The 19140-nt window shown below is 46.4% G+C and overlaps 1 protein-coding gene across 1 annotated transcript in view; it reads right to left on the bottom strand.

Annotated features, from left to right (window-relative positions):
- LOC122533500 (toll-like receptor 6) overlaps positions 1–19140 on the bottom strand; it is a 53811-nt gene that overhangs the window by 1696 nt on the left and 32975 nt on the right. The window lies entirely within an intron of this gene.

The following is a 19140-nucleotide window of genomic DNA, read 5'->3' as shown; positions in this document are numbered from 1 at the left end:
CGCCTATAAATCACGTCGACGTCGACGACGTTCTCCGCGCTCCGCGGCCGAGACAAATTCTCCCGGCAAGCGTATTTTCACGAAATAAAACGCCCGATGGCCACCAAGAGAGAGAGAGAGAGAGAGAGAGAGAGAGAGAGAGAGAGAGAGAGAGAGAGAGAGACAGACAGACAGACAGACAGACAGAAAGACACGACAATTTGTACGTGTACCGCGAGCACGGTGCATGCACTCGATTGTTTCCTCTCGACCGAGGTCGAGGATGTAACGGACGTACGCAAAAAGACGAGATTTTTCGCGAGATTTTTCCAGAAGTTGTCGCGTCATTCGATAACTCGTCGTTCGCCTACCCGGTGGATTTATGGCGAAGCATCCACCGAGGAGAATTAACGTTGCAAACGAAAATTTTCATTTTCTTTTATACCGTTGTATCCCGTTGTCGATACGGAAATGATTTGCAAAATTTATTATCGCAGTTGTCAGATATTAAATCGAGAAGCGAACAGCCGTGATTAATTAATAATCTCTTTCCTCTGCTGGTTGAAACGAGACCCAAGCTTTGGCGTGAATCCTTTGGCGAGAATGATTAGAAAAACTATATAAGAATTATTGTCGGAGGGAAGATTGAATTTATTGGAAAATATATATCGGGGAGAATAATCAACGTGTTTCCCCTTTGGCGAACGTACGTGCTTTCATGTTGTTCTGAATGGAAAAGAGTACAATGGATCGTACCGCGGGTATCGTGAAAGCGATTAATTTATGTTTCTGCAGAATCATCGATCGTCTCGTGTTACGTATTCGAACGGCCGGCGCCGATCTAATGAAAATTTTCAATTTAACAGAGATTCAAAGGGTTCCGAAGGAAAAAATGCAAAACCGCTCCCGGTGAAAGGAACAAGCTGGAAAACGTGGCGTTTACAAATATCGTTCTATAACTATCGCGATGTTCCACGCTGCGACGTGCGCTGCGTCATCGAGATAAAACGGAAACAGTTTCCTCAAAATTCTAAGCTACGGGAATTTCAACGCGGAAACGGCGTTGATTTATACGAGCGAGCAAACAATTTACACAAACCTCCCCCGTGTCAGTTCTCCGTTGAAGCGTATCGCCATTGCGACCAATAATTCCATCTCCGAAGCAGTAAGCAAACTCTCGAACGCGCGAAGTATCGAAAAGGGAAGGTAGGTGAAAAAGGAAGAAGGGTGGGAAAGTCAGCAGGGGAGACTTGGCCTCTCGGTGGTGCGAGAGGGACGACGATTTAATTGAACCGGCTCGGGGAAATTAATAATGGCCCGGACCGGTGCTCGCCCGTCCCTTTTGTTTCCCGCGTCCGCGCGCAAGAAGCGGCCGTTTGTAAAATTATTCCAATAAATGGGTATCAGTCGGATTTTCGCCGGCGTGCCGGCGCACCATGCGAAGTGACGCGCGAGCGATCCAGAGGCGTCGAAAAAACATAATCGAAGAGTGATGATATCTGAATTGAAATTGAAAGGTTTGACCGAAGATGAGAGATCTCTGTATAGAGATTTCGCGCGTGAATTTTGATATCTCCTCTATTATACGTGTTTATGTGTAATTAAGTATACGCCTTGATTTGTTTCGAAACTGAAAGTATCAAATGATGCTTTATACAAGAAAAAGTCTGTAAAGTAACCCACATATAGTTTATACGAACATTGGTCCTAAAATTTTCATGCACACGTATATTTCTACTATATGTGTTTACGTGTAGTTAAATGCAGGCCTCGACGTACTGTATTTTTTTTTTTTTTTTTCGAAACTGAAAGTATTCTCTGAAATTTAAAGTAATACACACAGTGTAAAAGTTTCATTATTATTCCAGTATTATAATGAATAATGGATGTTAAAAACGGCCACAGGTCACGTCTCTTCTTAAGGTAGGAACAGAAAAATCTCGAGCTCGATCAGAGACTGAATCGGTATTACGGATACCGGTTATTTTTAGGTTACTATTCGATTACGTATTTCGATATAATACGTAAATAAAATATTAATATATTAGAAAAGCAGAAGGGGACAATGATTAAATGTTTTCATAAAGCTGCCGATGGTAAATTTGATGACGCTTATACACGTACACTTTGTTCATTTTTATTAGCTTTTTTATTAGTTTTTTTTTATTTTATTTATATTAACGGCTAGCAGATGTTAAGGGCTACCTAACAAAGTATTAATTATTGTTTATGCTAACAATTTTCAGGTTCAAATATTCTAGTTCTTCAAATGTCCGAATATTTTTGCCACGCTACATTTCGACATAGTTCAGTTTATTGTTTGATATTAAGAAAAGTATACATAATAAATAAATAAAATTTATGTTACTATAAACTACAATGAATGCTCTATTATATTATTAAAAAATTAATCCAAATTTACTATTGTAAACAATCGAAATCCACGACAATATTTTGAATAGCATGATGTCCGAATATTAATAAGAGTCACTGTACGTAGAAAATGAAAAATGTGTTTTCGGTACCGTACTGGTACTATATTTCGGTATTTTTACCGTTGTGGACATCAAATACCGATAAAATACGTATGAAAATACTGATATGACCGTCTTATACCGGTATTAAAATCGATTTTTCAAACAGTGGTTGTATTACGATAATATGAGAGCAAACACCGATATAATACCTAAACCTCACAATATTTCGGTTTTCAGTTTCTGATCTCGATACAAATGATCTCGCTTCAAATGTAAATATTGAATTCGCTAGATGAAAGACGAATATCTTGCGAATGTTTGAAAAATCTCGATCGTGGCCAGATTCGAAGAAGCGGTTCGAGGTCGTCAGGCAAACGAGCACTGCGTAACCCTGAACGACCCGATGAGGAAAACGGGTCGTTCGTCATTATTTCATCGTGGAACCGCGCTTCAACCACCGACCATTTCCACAATAGCCGACGTATAATTTCAGTGATGACGACGCGACGCGTCGACTTGTTGGCATTATGAATGTCCGCGGGACCAAGTGGTCGCGATTGCCCGCCTATTATAGTAACAATTAGACGCAATCGCGGCCCATGATGATTAATTACACGGCGCGTGCACGCGCGAATCGAAGAGTGAAATCGGCCGGTGTGACGATTTCCGCGAAGGAAAACACGCCTTGGGCCTTTGTCATCCGTGGGAGCAACGTATAAATATCGAGAACACCATTATGCGAATTTTTATTGGAATTATTGTTCATCTAGAGCTTCCATTTGTCACTGAAGCCCCGTAGATTCGCGATTTATCAACAGCCATTCAGCCCGTTTCTAATAGATCATCTCATTTCGTTCCCGTGATATACCACTGGCGTTTCTCGCTCGAGTAATAATGTATGATTTTCAATGTGGTGATGTACGTTTACTGTACATCAAATATTTTTCTACCAGGACGCGAGGTTTTTCGATAAAATCGAAATCTAACGACTAATCAACAGATCGACGGAGCATCGAGGTGAAACGCTCGAAACAATGGCCGATCGAACTGGTTCGATCTGGCTCGTTAATGTCATACTTGCGTAATTGTACAACTAACCGAAACGGCAGTTGTACGAGGCAACGCAATCGGTGGAAATTTGATTTCGCGTCGGGAAACACGGAACCTCACGATACAGAACGGTGGACGCGCGTCTCTCCGCCGGTGCTTCCATCTGATTTCTCGTTTTCGCGTGCAACTTCCGCCGCGACTTCGTGCACTGGGTCACGTCGTCCCGTGCGCCACGTCGATGCCGACGACGGAAAGTAGTTTAAAGGAGACCGAGCCGGATAACGAGACCGAGAATCTGCGTTTGACGAGCACGAAACTCCGTCTGCCTGACACACGAAACGCCGCCGAGAATAGCGATTTTTTTCACTTTGCCGAAGCGTCTTCAAGTTTCCCGACTTGACGCCCGTGTTGAAAACAGCCAGACCGAACGTTTATTTTCGCGTTTCACGCGACGCAGACGTTTCGCGTCGTTATTCTTTCGCTCCGAACGAGGCAAAGTTTCGATTACGAAGTATCGCGCGTCGTCTTTAAAAAAGAAGAAAAAAAAAAAAAATTGAAATTGAAAATTTCGGGCCGCGTTTCATCGCCCGCGGGGAATGTTCAATCCGCAGTTTGAATTTAAAAAGTTAATGAAAACTCCTGAAGAGCGAAATAACGGGATTTTAATTCCCCGATTAAAAAGTTCGCCGACAACGGACCGTTTTTCCACGTTCCTTCCTGTTGAAACGAGAAGATTGAAAATCAATTGCTAGAAAAAATGACGTATTATCGCGATATTGCCCGCGAGGAGGACCGTTTGAGCGTGGACGTGACAGTTCATCCCGGGTAAACGAATCTGCTGAAACTTTTAATCGTCCACCTCCCGCCTCCCCCGTCCCCCCTCTCCCCACTCGTTTCGATTCTCATTTACGTGACACGAGATGAAGTCGTCTTAATGCTCTTGTAATTATATTTAAAACGGTGTTTTCTCCTAAACGCGAAACGATTTCCACCCGCCGTTTTTAAAAGCTGGTTCTACACCGCTGACATCAGGATCTCGTAACCATATACCGCACCGGTGATCATTTTTCGAATCGGTAAAGGAACACTCGCCTGTGCGTTTTCCCCCGCCGCTAACGAAGCGATATTAATAACGTGAAAGGCGACAAAAGCAACGAGACCGGACGCAACGAGCGAGCAAAGTAATTTACACGATCGAATTAATCTCTTTTTGCATCGTCTCTCTACCTGGATTTTTCCTTCTCTCTCTCTCTCTCTCTCTCTCTCTCTGGTTCGCGACGTCACGCTGCGCTCGACTGGTTGAAATTCAGGCCAAGAAAGCCAGCGAGCAGCGTTGCTTGGCAAGAAGGAGGCCCCGGTGTTTGCGCCCGGAAAGAAAGTAATATCATTCAAAAGCAGCCGGAAGTTATTCCCCGATGCGAAAGTTTCTCCATTTTACATTACAGGGAATGGTCGGCGGGAGATGTTAGTCGCGGGGGAAACTTCATCTCCGCGATAACTTTTCCAATTATTATCAGATGGCAAATGGACAGTCTTTGTGTTTGCCGCGGCCAGCAGCCTTCCTTCTTTCTTGGCTGGCTGGCTGGCTAGCTGGTGGTCCGCGTGCGCGCGGCCGCAAGTTCAAGAAGTCTTCGAGGAGGAGACGAGGAGACTCTCGTGCCCCGGCTGGCACAATACCACCGGTGATAAACCTGCCGTTGGAAAATCTATTTTTGATCGAACGCTCCGTGTTTTCCAACCACTTGCGCCCGCTCTTCGCCGACGAGGATTTCGACCGGAGTGGTCGAGTGGAGGACCGGAAGTGGAGGAACGCGTGCTGTGATTCACCGTTCCGATCCGAACAATCGCATTAACTTCCTCCTCTCTTTGCACGGACGAGTTTGCCCTCGGCGAGGAATCTCGGACTGTTGTTATAGATATTACAGAAGCGGCGAGAAATATTTAAAAAAAGTAAGAAAATTGATGCTCGGAATTTTCAAGTACAGCGTCTATACTGCCGTTAGTATCTATCGAGCAATTTGAATTCCAACTGTCACTGTGACCCGACAACACCGTTTCAGTCCAAGTAAAAAGTAAAATTTAACGACGCTGCGAATGGGACGTTGCATTAACGCAACATTGGTCCTCAATGGGGTAATCGCAAAGGGCCGAGCGATTTTCCACTTCAGACGATCCCGCGAGGAAACGCTCGAGCGTGTCACTTTGTAGATTCGCTTTCGGACAAGTTACTTCTGCAAACGTGCGTTACGGCCACCGCCGGACACAAAGGGAAAGGGAACGGGGATAGATCGGCGAAAAAAGAATCATCAACGTATCGTCGATCTCCATATTTATCCCCCGTTAATCACGACCGTTCCGTTAACGAGTGGCAAAAGGATCGAGATGCACGTATAGACGGCGAGGTAGCTAAATAAACGGCCAGGAGGTAACATTAATTACACGCCGTGTGGCCAGGTCTGGTGAATTAAAAGTAGATTAAGACATCAAGTGGTGAATGCCTAGAGTGAAACGGTGGACTCTGTGCTCTGCCGTACTCCAGAGAAGTGAGAGAGAAATAACGAAACGGTGGCTGAAACGATCTTGAAATTCCACCCTCTCTCTCTCTCTCTCTCTCTCTCTCTCTCTCTCTCTCTCTCTCTCTATAGAAATAGAGAAGTCCTCTTCCATGTTTACAAACAAGTGGAACTGGTTCTGAAGGGAGAGGCCGCACACGAGAGTGGACACGCCCTGCCCTATGGCTCTCGAGCGTGTGAAAGAGCCTCCACCGACGAGATGAACAAAGAGCCACTGTCCTTTGTCTCAAACCGTTCACGACAGGGTGAGTATAACGCGAGCGTGTTAATTAAAGCCGATAGCCAGCGCTGCTGTGTCGCTCGCTGCGAGCCTGTGGATAGAAAAGGGAACAGAAGAAAGCGTCGAAGGAGGAAATAAAGCGAAAGGGGGACACACGCGGGAGAGTGAAGAAAACGGGGGAAAAATCGGCAAGAAGGACGACAGACGAGTGACGAGGGAGAAGCGGGTGAAAAAGAGAGAGAGAGAGAGAGAGAGAGAGAGGATCATCAGCGATTAAAAGGACGCAGAGAGGCCGCGTTCAACCTGTGTGCGCCTCTAGTAATGCGCCGTCAGCCCGTTAATTAATATCCCGTGTAATAACGACATTCCGATTGCATTCCAATTTGTATTACTTTTGTTGTAGCAATGACCGGCAATTAAGACATTGCGGACCATGAAAGGGTAGAGGGGAGGGGGGGGGGGCGCCATTATTAACCGCTATTAGCCCGTGCGGCGATCGTCGTTAACGCACTGTGAAATTGAAATCCCCCGTTGTTCCCCGCGTGTGTCTATTAACATTCCGCGCGATCTAACGCGATGCTACACCCCTCTCGCGATGCACGAGAGGGTGCGCGTTCGTTTCAAACGGCAACGATCGGGGACACTGGGGGATGTTTGTCCGTTCCGCCAAGGCTAATAAGAGCGTCTCGATAGTTTCGATGCGTTACTTCCCTTCTTCTACACGCACGCACACACACACACACACACGGACACATATATCCAATATTCAGAGAGTGCAGCTGAAATTTCCTGCTAGCCAGGATTCCAAGGAACTAGGGAAACACACACACACACACATATACGTACACAGATGGAAGGTGGAAGAGACAGAGAGGAAGAGAAAGGGGGAAAGGAAGAGCATCGAGCGAAACTTTCCTCGGTCGAACACGCTCTGCCCACTTTCTATCTGTACTTCGTGCTCGGTTCATTAAAATTGAAGGTTCCTCGCCCGGTACCGGTTGCCAAGTCGAAAGTCTGCAGAAACTTCCCCGATGTATCTCTTCTTCCTACCCTCCACTTCCTTCCTCGTTCTCTCTTCGTTCTCTCCACTCCTCTCTACGGCCGCCCCTATCCGAGCTTTCATCCAACCATCAGCGACGACGCGACGGTGACGAAACGTGACACGATCTCCGCGCTATTTCGTTACGCGCGTTTTCCAGCGACGCTGACGTATTGTATCGCGGCGTACCGATGGAAACGCGAGTCGCGGGAGTCCCTCCCCTCGTGTCGATACAATCGGCGTTGCGCCCCTTCCGTCTCCCGCAACGTCGGAAGAAGAACAGAGAAGAAAACAGAGCGGCTGAGCCACCCTCCGAAACTTTCCGCCCGAAGGGTTAACTCCGACCGTCCTCTCGATATTCGGCCAACATGTAAATTCGCCGTGTTTCCTCCAGCCCCATCCTCCTATTTTTCGAACATTCCGTATGAGACAGAGAGTGAGAGAGAGAGAAAGAGAGAGAAAGAGAGAAAGAGGCTCGTATCGGCAACAACAACAACCGACGTCGCGTCGAACAGCGTCACAAAAGTTGGCAAACTTTCCCGCTGGGAAACACAGGGATCGACGGGCGAACCGTTAAGAAAACGACGCCGGATACGCGGGCGGACGCTATTGGAAACGATCGAGCGGAAAGAATTCCGCAGCAGGGAGGCGGACGAAACGTGTTTCCCCCGAAACCGCCGCCGCGCGGAGAAAAACTTTCGATTGCACCTTTTGCATGTGCGAGGTAGTAGTTTTTTTGCGAGGGTCGGCGAGGTAGTTTAAAGCGAAGGACTGGGTCGGAGGTGGGTCTGGTGGTGCTGGTAGTTTAGATAGCTCGAGTCGTTAAAACAGCCGGAGATAAAGCTAAGACCTTTCTCGAATCTAGACCCGGGCTAGAAAACCGGGAGAGATAGCCATTTAGGCGTTATTAGAGTTGGGAAGAGGATAGTGGAGGACCTGCGAGTTCTAACAATTAGTTAGAGCAATCGGGCCGGAGAGAAGACTCCTAGCCGAGTCGATCTCGGCGACCACGCTGTCCAACGATTTTTCCTCCGGCCACCAATCAACTTGTTCCTAGCACGTTGCACATTGTACTCTAAAATATCGAGCCGGATATTTCACATAGAACTTGGCAAACTAACTAACTAACGCGGCCGAACCGCGAAATTTGAAATCCAAATAAAAGGTCGGGCGTCTCTAATCGAGTCGTTTCGCGGAGGGAGGGGAAAGAGTTGCATTTCCCCGTGGACGAAAGATCGGAGTCGAAATTGGCAACGATCTGGCTGGATGATCGATCGATCACGGAGGAAACGCGCGGAAATCATCGGGGGATAGAGGCGGTGAGCGCGCGGTTTTTGCCCGGTGCTAAAAGAATCAGCCGTGAACAGAGGCACGCATACACGCGGGGAGAAATCTAGTTTCGCGTTGCGGACGATCGAAATCGAATGAGAGAACGAGGAAGGACGGATGGAGCGCGCGCCGGTGCCGGACGCCGCGCGGAGGTGTTCGGGGAAAGCGTCATTCAAATTTCGGCTCGTTGCACGAGCGGCCGCGACTCCTGAAGCGGAATGACACGACGGAATGACGACGCCGCAATCGCTCGCTTTTTTCCGCTTTCAGCTGGCTCTGAATGCGAATCGAATCTATCCCGGTCGGAAGGCGGCCGGCCACGTTCGATAACGAGCCACCGTTCGAAAAATGCCCGACCAGATAGAGAAAGAGAGAGGGTGGAACCACTGAACGGCGGCCTCTTCTTGCCGTCCACTTTGCACTCGGACACGCCGACGCGTTAATTCTCCTTTCGCCCTGGAATTTGACTTGATTTCCCTTTTCGAACGCGTTCGAAACGATCGAACGATATTGGGCGCTAGTTCGAAAAAACGTTGGCTGGAACTTTGAAACGTTTTATTTTATGGTTGTCACGGGAGTGGTGAGTTGCTAATTGCGACGTGGCAAGCGGAGGTTAGAGTTGGAAATTCGAAGGTCCTACTAGATGTTCGTGGAGTGGAAAGAATGAAACACAGATTTCATTTGTTTCCGTTATCAGTAGAATATCAAGTAGTGGTAAAATTACAACGGATGGATTGGAAATTACTGGATGTAGAGGACTCGTGGATCACGCGCGTGTTATATTTTCACTCAAAAGACAAGAGAGCAGCGACCGCATGTTTATTTATAATGTACAAGACGTCGCTAGTTGAGTTGTACAAACAAGAGAGAAATATAGAGCGGGAGATTAGATTACTTCCCAGCAAGTAGAAATTTCCACTTCTTACAGGAAATATGAGATGACAATTAACGTAGATTTGAAATCTACGAGTCTACGCTGCTGCATGGAAATTACTGAATTCTCACCGTTGATTTGAACTTGGTTTCAGAAGCAAACCTAGGTAAAAACCGACGAGAAACAGCAAGTAGAAGTCGCAAACAGAGCGGGTCAAATGTTGCTGTAATCCCGAGGCAAGGGAAGAGAGGGCAGAATAAATCTCCGGCGTACAAAGCGTTGGCAATGCGCGCGAACGTCGGAACGTAGGTAGTCCGTCGACCGAAACGAAAGAATCGACCAGTTACACGGTTATTTTCGTGCTGTTGCGCGCAAGAGAGAAAGAGGGAGAGAAAGTACGTTGCACTCGACACGATGCGTTAATTCCCCCCCGTTCTGCAGCGACGACGGCTCGATTTCCTTTCGGCCGGGACGGACGAGGCGAAAAAAATATGAGGGAAAAAGAACGTACGAATATCGGCGTGCCCGCGGGATCGCGATGTAACGAGCGGAGGGAAGATTTTTTTCTCCCTTCGGCCAGAGTTTGTTCCATTCGGCAGCAACGACGAACGAAGCAAAATGGCACGGAAGCAGAATTATTCGGAATCGATGATCGCGCGGCAGAACGGGTCGTTCGCGTCCAGTTTAATACGTCCACGTGTTTCCCCCCTCTGTCCGCCGCCGACCTCTCGGAATTTCTATTTGTAATTGCGCGAAAAGGGTGGAAAAGCGCGAAAATGGGGGACCGGGGTGAAAAATAGAGAGCACGAAAATGAAACAAGCAAATAGAGAGGAAAAATAGAAAGAGAAAAAGAGAGAAAAAGAGAGAGAGAGAGAGAGACGGAAAGGGTGAACGTACGCATACGTGGCCATGGGAAATTTCGCTTGGAGCCAAGTGAAATGACGCATAGGAATGACGGGCTGCTGCAATCCCTCGTTCCCTGCGTCGCTTCGATTCGGCCATTTTCGACGTTGGCCGTGCACTACCCCCCTCGGACCACAGTCTCTCATCTCTCTTGTGTTCGACCGAACACAATGTAAGAGCACTTTTCATGCTAACGAATGCACCGTTTTCGATTTGTCGTCCGGGGTTATACATACCACCCTCGTCTCGCCCGTCCGCTCTGATTTTCGTTTTTCTTCGGTTACGTCTGGAACCGGTTATTTTTCCTCCTCTTTCACTTCGGTTTTATTTCCGCGCCGAAACAAACCCGCGGCCGAAAAACGCGGACCCGTTTATACAGAGAATCGAAACAACAAACGAAATCCGAGGACGTTCTTGTTATTTGCATTTCATACGCGGCCGGCCCTTTATATTCTTTTCCGAGAGAGGGGGGGGGGGAGAATGCGTTTCCGATCGTATCGGAATTTTCCGAGTCGCGTTCGAAATGCGAGCTCGCGAAACGCAAAATTACACGCGCGTAATTAGAGCGCAAAATGTAGCGTGCAATCTGTTTCGGCGTCGCGTCGAGTCGAAACGTATATTGAAACTGTATCAGCAGCCGTGACTGGTCCGCGAGTTTCTTCTAACGGCTGCCTCTGCGACTCGGTAATTGCGCCCGGTAGTTCCGTCGTAAGTTCCTATTCCCTTTGCTAGTGGTAATAAGTTCCCGTGTGTTATCTGCTAATGCGAATTTCGAATCAGAGTGCACGATGTTTTGATACCGGCTGCAGCCGGCCGGCCGCCCGTCCGTGTAATTAACGCAAGCACGTCAAATTCCAGCAGCGCTCGTATCACTCGGCTCTATCATTTAATATAACATGTGCCCAATGGACGATACAACAGGAATCGTACGCGAGAATAAACGTGGCAATCACGTTTCCATTGATCTTCAAATTTCGCTGTTGCTTCGCCCGATTGGCTCGAGCAAGTATTCATTTCAATTTCTTGCAAACCTTGCAGACTCGTGAAATCCAGGACGAAACAATATTGAGTTTATCTCTCGAACGTAGAAGGGAGAAATAAAATAGAAATCGCAAGTAACGTCGTGTAAGGAAAAAAAGACCTGAAATATCGGAACATTTTTATCCGAGCTGTAGAAATATCGAAACGCAAAAAAAAAAAAAAAAAAAAAAAGAAGAAACAGGAAAAAATGGGAACACGATTTTTTTTCCCATCGAACGTGCGAGCGGTGTAGCGGCGATAACGATCGATCCCAATATCGGTAAATTCGTGCAAAATTTTTCTTATCGTGACCGGGCCATCTGCGCGGACCTTTGCACGCCAATTTCCACGGACGACGGCCAGAAAGGTAGAAAAAGCCAGAGCCCTTTCCCGGTCGTTTCGCCGCGAAACGCTCGTGTTGCCAAGGACCAGGCCACGTCCCGCCAGACGACCATCCTTCTACCCTTTTCGACGATACTACGGAACGAACGTATGAATTTCGCATACGGTGCCGTGCACGGAGCTGACGTTTTACCCGTCCGACGACGACGTGGATAAAAGTGGCGATATACAAAGTCGGCTCCTTTCTCTGTCTCTAACGCGGAACGGTCGGCTGCGGAAGGCTCTGAACGGTTCGTTGAACAACCGGGATCTGCGTGTAATTGCCTTCCGTGTTACTGCGTATCCTAGAGACTCCCTCCCTTGATGAAACAATCGACGATAGTGAGAGATAGGCGGGAACGGTCGATATGATTTCTTCGTTATGGGAGCTAGTTAACGTTTGAAAGGATACGTTTCGAATAATTCCTTTCCCCTCTCTCGTTTAATATTCAGAGTGGATCCATGTTTTTATTGCTGCTCTTTGTTAGCGGGAATATCAGGGGGGAGGGGGGATGATTGACTGAATTTCTCACCTTTGAGTTCAGCCGATTCAGATGCCGATACTAAGAAACGATTTGGTAGAGAAATTTGTAATAATTAAGAAGGATAAACATGTTAATTCTTTTTTTTAATATTGACGCGTGTGATATGTTGTTCACTACACAAACGATTAGAGTATCACTACACAAACAAAAACCAAAAAATATCTTTCACGGATTCGACAGATTAATTATTAATTACTGTGTTACGAATTATAATTTGAAGATAGGTAGAATCCAAGAATCAAAGCGATGCGACATTTTCAGATGTTTGACACAATGTATTTACATTTGAATATTAAAAACAAAAATTAAAAGAACAAAAAGTACGATTTAACGACGAGCGAGATGAGGAAGTCTGCAGTCGTGCAAAAATTTCCAGTCGAATTTCATAAGTACAAAGTTCTTGTATCGTACACGAAGCTTGGCGTCTCGGCCATTTTGTAGTTACAAAATGAGCTGTCAACGACTTGAGTTAGCCGATTAAAGTAGTCACTCGAAACTACCACTGGAAACTGGAGTTACGTGTAAACTAAGTGTAGACCTGATCCGAGTTAGCCTATGATAAACTGGATTAGATGCACACGGGGCTTGTATACCTGTGAATTATGCCCGAGCTAAGTCCGTCCCCAGCATTATGTACATCCGAGATCCAGTCTTAAGCTAAGACTGCGTCAAGTCCTTCTGATATCTGACTTAAATCTGATGGCCTGAATCTCTTCGATTCTACCCAAGTTTGGACACTCGGGCGTTCTGTGTATATACAAGTAACACATAGATCTTTCGACGTCACTCGAGAATGAGCAAAGAACGCGCGGAAACACATACAAACAAAAATATACAGAGTGTTTCGTAACTTGTGGGACCCACTTCGGGAGCTGGTTGTGCGCCTAAAAATAATGAAAAAAGTAATAATATAAAAATATGTCCTATCTGTCTTCGTTCATGAGATATAATGAATTTTATAAATAGAGCAAACTCTAGTAAGCTAGTTTTACCAGCGATGGTATATTAAATTTTCATAATAATCATAATTGGGACGAAGAAAACTCACATGTTATTGTGTATTCAAGATATCAACACCAATTTAGTTTAAACGTATGGGCAGGAATAATTTTTAATTGGACCTTTTTTTCTTAATGGGAATCTAACAGGCACAAAGTACGTTGATTTTTTGTGCACGCGTTTACATGAAATATTAGAGGAAGTTCCAGTCGATATTAGATTATTCGTATGCGGTTTATGCGTGATGGAGCTCCGCCGCATTTTAGCCGAGTGGCTACGCAATTTTTAAATCAACAGTGTGCAAATAAATGGATTGATCGTGGAGGTCCTGTTGCATGGCCTGCTCGTTCTCCGGATTTGAATTCATTAGATTTTTATTTGTGGGGACATTTGAAATCTATCGTATACGCAACATCGATTGAAAATGCTGAAATACTACGAAATAGAATAGAACAAGGCTTCCGACAAATTCGAGAAACACCAGGAATGATAGAGAGAGTAACCAGATGAATGACAAGACGCGTGCAGGTTTGTCTTCAAATGCAAGCTGGTCATTTCGAGCATCTTTTGTAAAAGTAATTAAAACAGAAAATTTATTATATCTCATAAACGAAAACAGATAGGACATATATTTATATGACTTTTTTTCATTATTTTTAGGCGTACAATCAGCTCCCGAAGTGAGTCCCACAAGTTACGAAACACCCTGTATATAAAATCGAAAGTGCAGAACATTTCAATAGAAACTTCTACCTGAATCGTGTTCGTAGTAAAAAAAAAAATAGAAAAATATTCGCGTGCACGCAGGAACTAACAAAATGTTAAACAAAGCACGAAGTGTATAAAAAAGTGAAAGTATGCCAAAATTTTTCCCCTGAACTGTACCCGGCTCTCGACTCGGCGATCACCGCGATTCTCCAGACGAAAATACGACCGGAAGGATCGCCGGGTATATTAATCTAGCTCGAAAGGGCTCAGAGCCGCGATCCTTCCCGCAGACTTTTGAAAAATAAAGGCGCATCGATCGCGATGGCTTTGCGACGGCCTTTCACGCGACGGTCTGGACCCATCAGTCGCGCCGATCGTCGCTTCCGGCCACCGAGGGGCCGGTGATATCGCGCCAGTGAATCGACCGGACGTGAAAGTATAACGGAGAGAAAGAACGTGGAAACGGGGGCTAGGAAAGAGCGTGGAACGGCGCGGCGTTTCGCCGCGTGTCCCACAAATTTCGGTTTCCCCGTGGAAAATCCGATTGACATCGCGCGCACCGTCGTTACCAACGCTCCCTCCCAGTTCCGTACGTTCCGACTCGTCGTTCACCGTGATCCTGATACGAATTGAGCTATCCGACCCGACACAATGTAAGAGTCCTTTCCTCCCTCCTCCCACAGCGTGAACGAGCCACGGATTTATCGCGCGAACCGACGTATACGTAGGTACGACGTAGCTCTCGTTTCACGAAAGCACGATGGATGGATATCCCACCTTTATATTTTCGTGGTCGGTCGTTTGTCCGCGACACGAGCTCGTCGCATTTCTACCTTGCCTTTTTATGGGGAGCAGCTTCTGAATAACGTATACCACGGGCGAGTCACCTCGAGATATTCTCGCCGCTGTTAATTGTATCAAAAAATTGTTCTATTCCGAGGACAAACTGATTTGTTACAATTTTTATGGAAATTAATAGTTTCGATAGTATTGTATCTCAGGTTGAACGATTCATTCCGTATCCTCGTATTTAATGCACGATTTTTACAAATTGAATGAACTTGTCTTGTCTTTCAACGAAGGGTGTCTTGGTGTCTTTTTTTACTATCAAAAATTTTGATTACTTGAAGTATTACAAAATTTCATATACTTAGATTCAACTAATCAACCTGTAAATGTTAAACAAATACAGTGACGTGTTGCTTGTACTACAAACTCTTTAAAAAAAAAAAAGTTCTCTGACGATCGTTCTAGTTGAGAAAGAAAATTCATTCGTCCACTGAGAGACAATACGACAAGAGAAATCAAAATTCCGAGAAATATCGTGACATCGGTATCGACGATTACTGCGAGACTGTTGGATTGACGATCGAATCGACGCGGCCGTGATCAAGCCAGCCGAAAAAAAGAGAGTTAGAATCATCGATGAACAGAACCACGTGAAATTTATCTAACGTCGAACGGACATAATTCAACGACCGCTGCGGTAACTTCCTCTTGGACGAGCGAACACGGGGGTCGGATTTATCGTCGAGCCAATGACGCGGCCGGCCTCTATGTATGAGCTCGTCGCCGGAAGCAGAATGGATGGACAAGCTCTTTCACGTTTCGCCCTGGCTAACGGGCAACCGTCGAGCTGAAAGTAACTGGCCTGGCTTTTTCAGCGAAACACCACGAAATTACGTATTAACCCAGAAAGAATGTAATCCGCAAAATACTTGCCATCGCGCACACCATCGCGCTTTTTATGCGCGTGTATTACGCCCGTTCTTGCAATTTTCAGCAACCTGCTCGGATGGGAATCGCGTCAAACAGTTTCTCTGTTGTATCAGGCGATCAAGTTGTTTCCATGGAGCATAAGGAATGTTTGCATGTGGAATTTCGCGAGATTTTCATAGGGATATCGTCGATCGAGAATGAGAGAAGAGAACCGGTTGGAAATAAATTGGAAATCTCGATTGGCGCTGTTGAAAGATGTAGCGGCCATTATTTAGCCCGCTAATTGCGTGCCAATCGAGCAATGCGCTCGCTCCCACTCGGATCGTCCGGTCTCTTCAGATATCTTTCTCTTCGATTTATTTTTGCTTTATTTTTAAAAAGCACGGAAGCTAATTAATGCAAAATATTAAAAATTACATAATATCTCCACGTCAAGGTATAATGTCCGCTTCGAGAGTCATGTAAACCCGAGGGAAACAGCAGGATTAACGTTAAACGTTTCATAATTTACGACGTATTTTCTATCGAGCGACTCGCGCGTGCGAAGTAAAATCACTCGTTAATGGCCTGTTGAATCCAACAGCGGCAATTGGAATTATTAATGAAATTCTATCTGCCGTGGGAGACAAAAATGAAACACGCGACGTAATCCATTCCCCTCCCGATTTGTTCCTCGACTTCGAGCGACTGCTACTCCAGTCTGATTATGATTAAACGTTGTCGATGGACTCGATAAGTCCTCCCTGCAGAAAATTGTTCGATTGTCGAACAAACGATAAGTATGTTTGCCCACCCCGGTCCTTTCCTCCCTCTTCGTTTACCATAGACGGGCACGGCACGGGGATGACTCTCCGGAATCGGAGGGAGAGAGTGTTTTGAAACGGCGCCGTCAGACTGTTTTAAAACGTGGCTGGGAGTTAAGTGCTGCGCTCGATAAATTTTTTCGAGCACTCTTTACCTTTCGCCTCTTCCGTTCCTACTGCTCGGTAGAGCTGCTGGTTGCACGGCTTTGTACTCGTTCGCCACCTACCCACTTCCTCACCTTTCGACCCTCGTCGAACGCCTGCGAGCCTCCGCTCTATCCCTGAAAACTGCTACCGGATTTTCCGGCTCACCTGACGCGCCTCACCCCTCTTTCCCTCTATCGGGCTACTTTTTTCCCTCCTGTGCCTTTGCCCCCCTCCCCCTCAACTCTGCGTGAATCTCCTTTCCCCTTTTGGTTGTTCTTTTCTTCCTTTGACACGCCGTTCTCGCCCTCCCCTCACCCCTCCTTTCTTTGCCACGTCCTTTTCTCTCTGCCACTTTAACTTCCCCGCTTCTTCCACTCTTTATCATCTTTCCCTATTTCCCCTACCTTGCCTCTCTACCATCTCCATCTTCGTATTCTTCATTCGTTTCCCCTCTTCTTAGAATCGTATCGTTCGTTTTCACGCCAAATCCTTCTCTCTTGTTTGGTTTCTTCACTTTCCTCTTCTTTTTCTTCGCCTACGTTCGATACTTCGTTCCCTTAATTCCTTAACGCTTCATTTTCCCATTTTGCAGCTTCCTTCTTTTCTCTATTTCTCTGCTCTGTCTCTACCTTCTTCCCCCTCTACTCTCCGACGTGCTCTTCCTTTTAATTTTATCCGCCATCTTCGTCCCTCTCCGAGTTCCAGCCCTTGTCCGTTCTCCTTGTCGTATCTGCCCTCTTCATCTACATACTTTCGATTTTCCGTTCCAGTTTCATTCTCGCACCGTTCTCCGTTCTTCTTCCGGTCACCCTTCCCAACCCTCCCGCTCTCGAATTAACATAGTTTCGAGTAATCGAATTTAAATGGCGATTCGGGCAAGTGGCGACGAGCGTGGCCAAGAAGAAGGAGAATTCAATTCAAATCGGCGCGGACGACTTTTCGTCCCGGGAAAAAGTAAAAAAAAAAAAAAAAGGAACAACGATCGAGCGCGGTTAATTCTCCAGAAAGGAGGAGATCTCGAGTAGGGGGGGAGGGACAGAAAACTCGGTCGTCAAACTCGACGGACGATCAATCGGTTAACTGGCTGGAGCCTCGATCGTCGACGAGACGATCGAGGATAGAAAGGTTTTAAAAGGGAACGACGTAATTCGCGATGGGCCAACTTGAATTGAGGCTTACCAAGTAATCGGAAACTTGGAGCTGCCGGCGACACGCTCGCTTTTTGCCGCTCGTCGATCCTCTCCACCTCCTCGGCGGAGCCTTCTGGATTTGATCCGAGCCGAACCGTATTTCTGACGCACGCGGAAGAATATCGCGCGGATATTTTCTTAAATTCCGCGTCAGATATGGAAGATCTATTTCCCGCAGAAGTAGTGTCCCACAAAGTGGGAAAGTTGGAATCGAAAAGCGGCAGAATTCTAAAAGAATTCCGAGATTTCTGACGACTTGCGCTGCGATCACTGATACGTGACATTTTCATTTCGATATTTAAGTTGTTCTAGGTTACACCAAGATAGCTCGATTATAACAGAAAATTATGAAAAAATTCAAAGATGCTCGCTGCAGCGATCGCTTTCAGACCGCCATCGTTTACAGGAATTGCACGTTTCGAATATCGTTGTTAATTCGCCGTCTGAGATAACGGATTTTAATTAAGCCCGAGTTGCCCGCAGTCGAGGATCGCGTATTACAGGGGAATAGCCAGGGATCCGAGCGGCCATGATCTCAGACGTTCCACCTACGTACACAGAACGTAAGGGTGAACAGCAGTCTGATTGGTTCGGGATTCGATAAGTAGAGAGAGACTGGTCCAGGGAAAATGGCGTGTGTCACGATTTCCGTTATCGCAGCCACATTCTCCCGGCGAGCAATAGTCGCGTTTCACCAACTACTTCGAAAGTGCGCTCAACCGATCTACCCTGCAACCCCTGTTCCTTACGTTCCCTTCTATACACGTGTGTTTCACACGTGTGTGTGTGTGTGTGTGTGTGTGTGTGCAGCGTCTCGTCTCGGCAGCGGTATGGGAGGGTCTGTCATACTTTCTCCATACCAGCGGCGGTATTATGCGCAACTTCCGGCCGTAACTTTTCCTCCGCGAACCAGCCGGTAAGAAAAGTTCCGCCGTTCCCTTCATCGGCCGTCCGCTCAAATAATTACTGTCTCGACGAGCTCGCCCCGTCTGCGCTGAAAACTTCTTGAAAACATGCTCGTTCGTTCGTTTCCTGCATAGGGGACACGACGCTCGGCCGAACGATTGGCCGTAACGATCGATCCGATCGGATGACTCGGAGAAATCTGCTGGCGCTGGAGAACGTAAAACGCAGTGGAGGGGCCATTAGTCGGGTTAACTGAGTCGAAGTGGCAGCTAAGGCG

The sequence above is a fragment of the Frieseomelitta varia genome, unplaced genomic scaffold, assembly GCF_011392965.1.
Source record: "Frieseomelitta varia isolate USP_RPSP 00005682 unplaced genomic scaffold, Fvar_1.2 scaffold_533, whole genome shotgun sequence".
Lineage (NCBI taxonomy): Eukaryota > Metazoa > Arthropoda > Insecta > Hymenoptera > Apidae > Frieseomelitta > Frieseomelitta varia.
The sequence above is the reverse complement of the archived record's forward strand: the minus strand, read 5'-3'. Positions and strand labels throughout refer to the sequence as shown.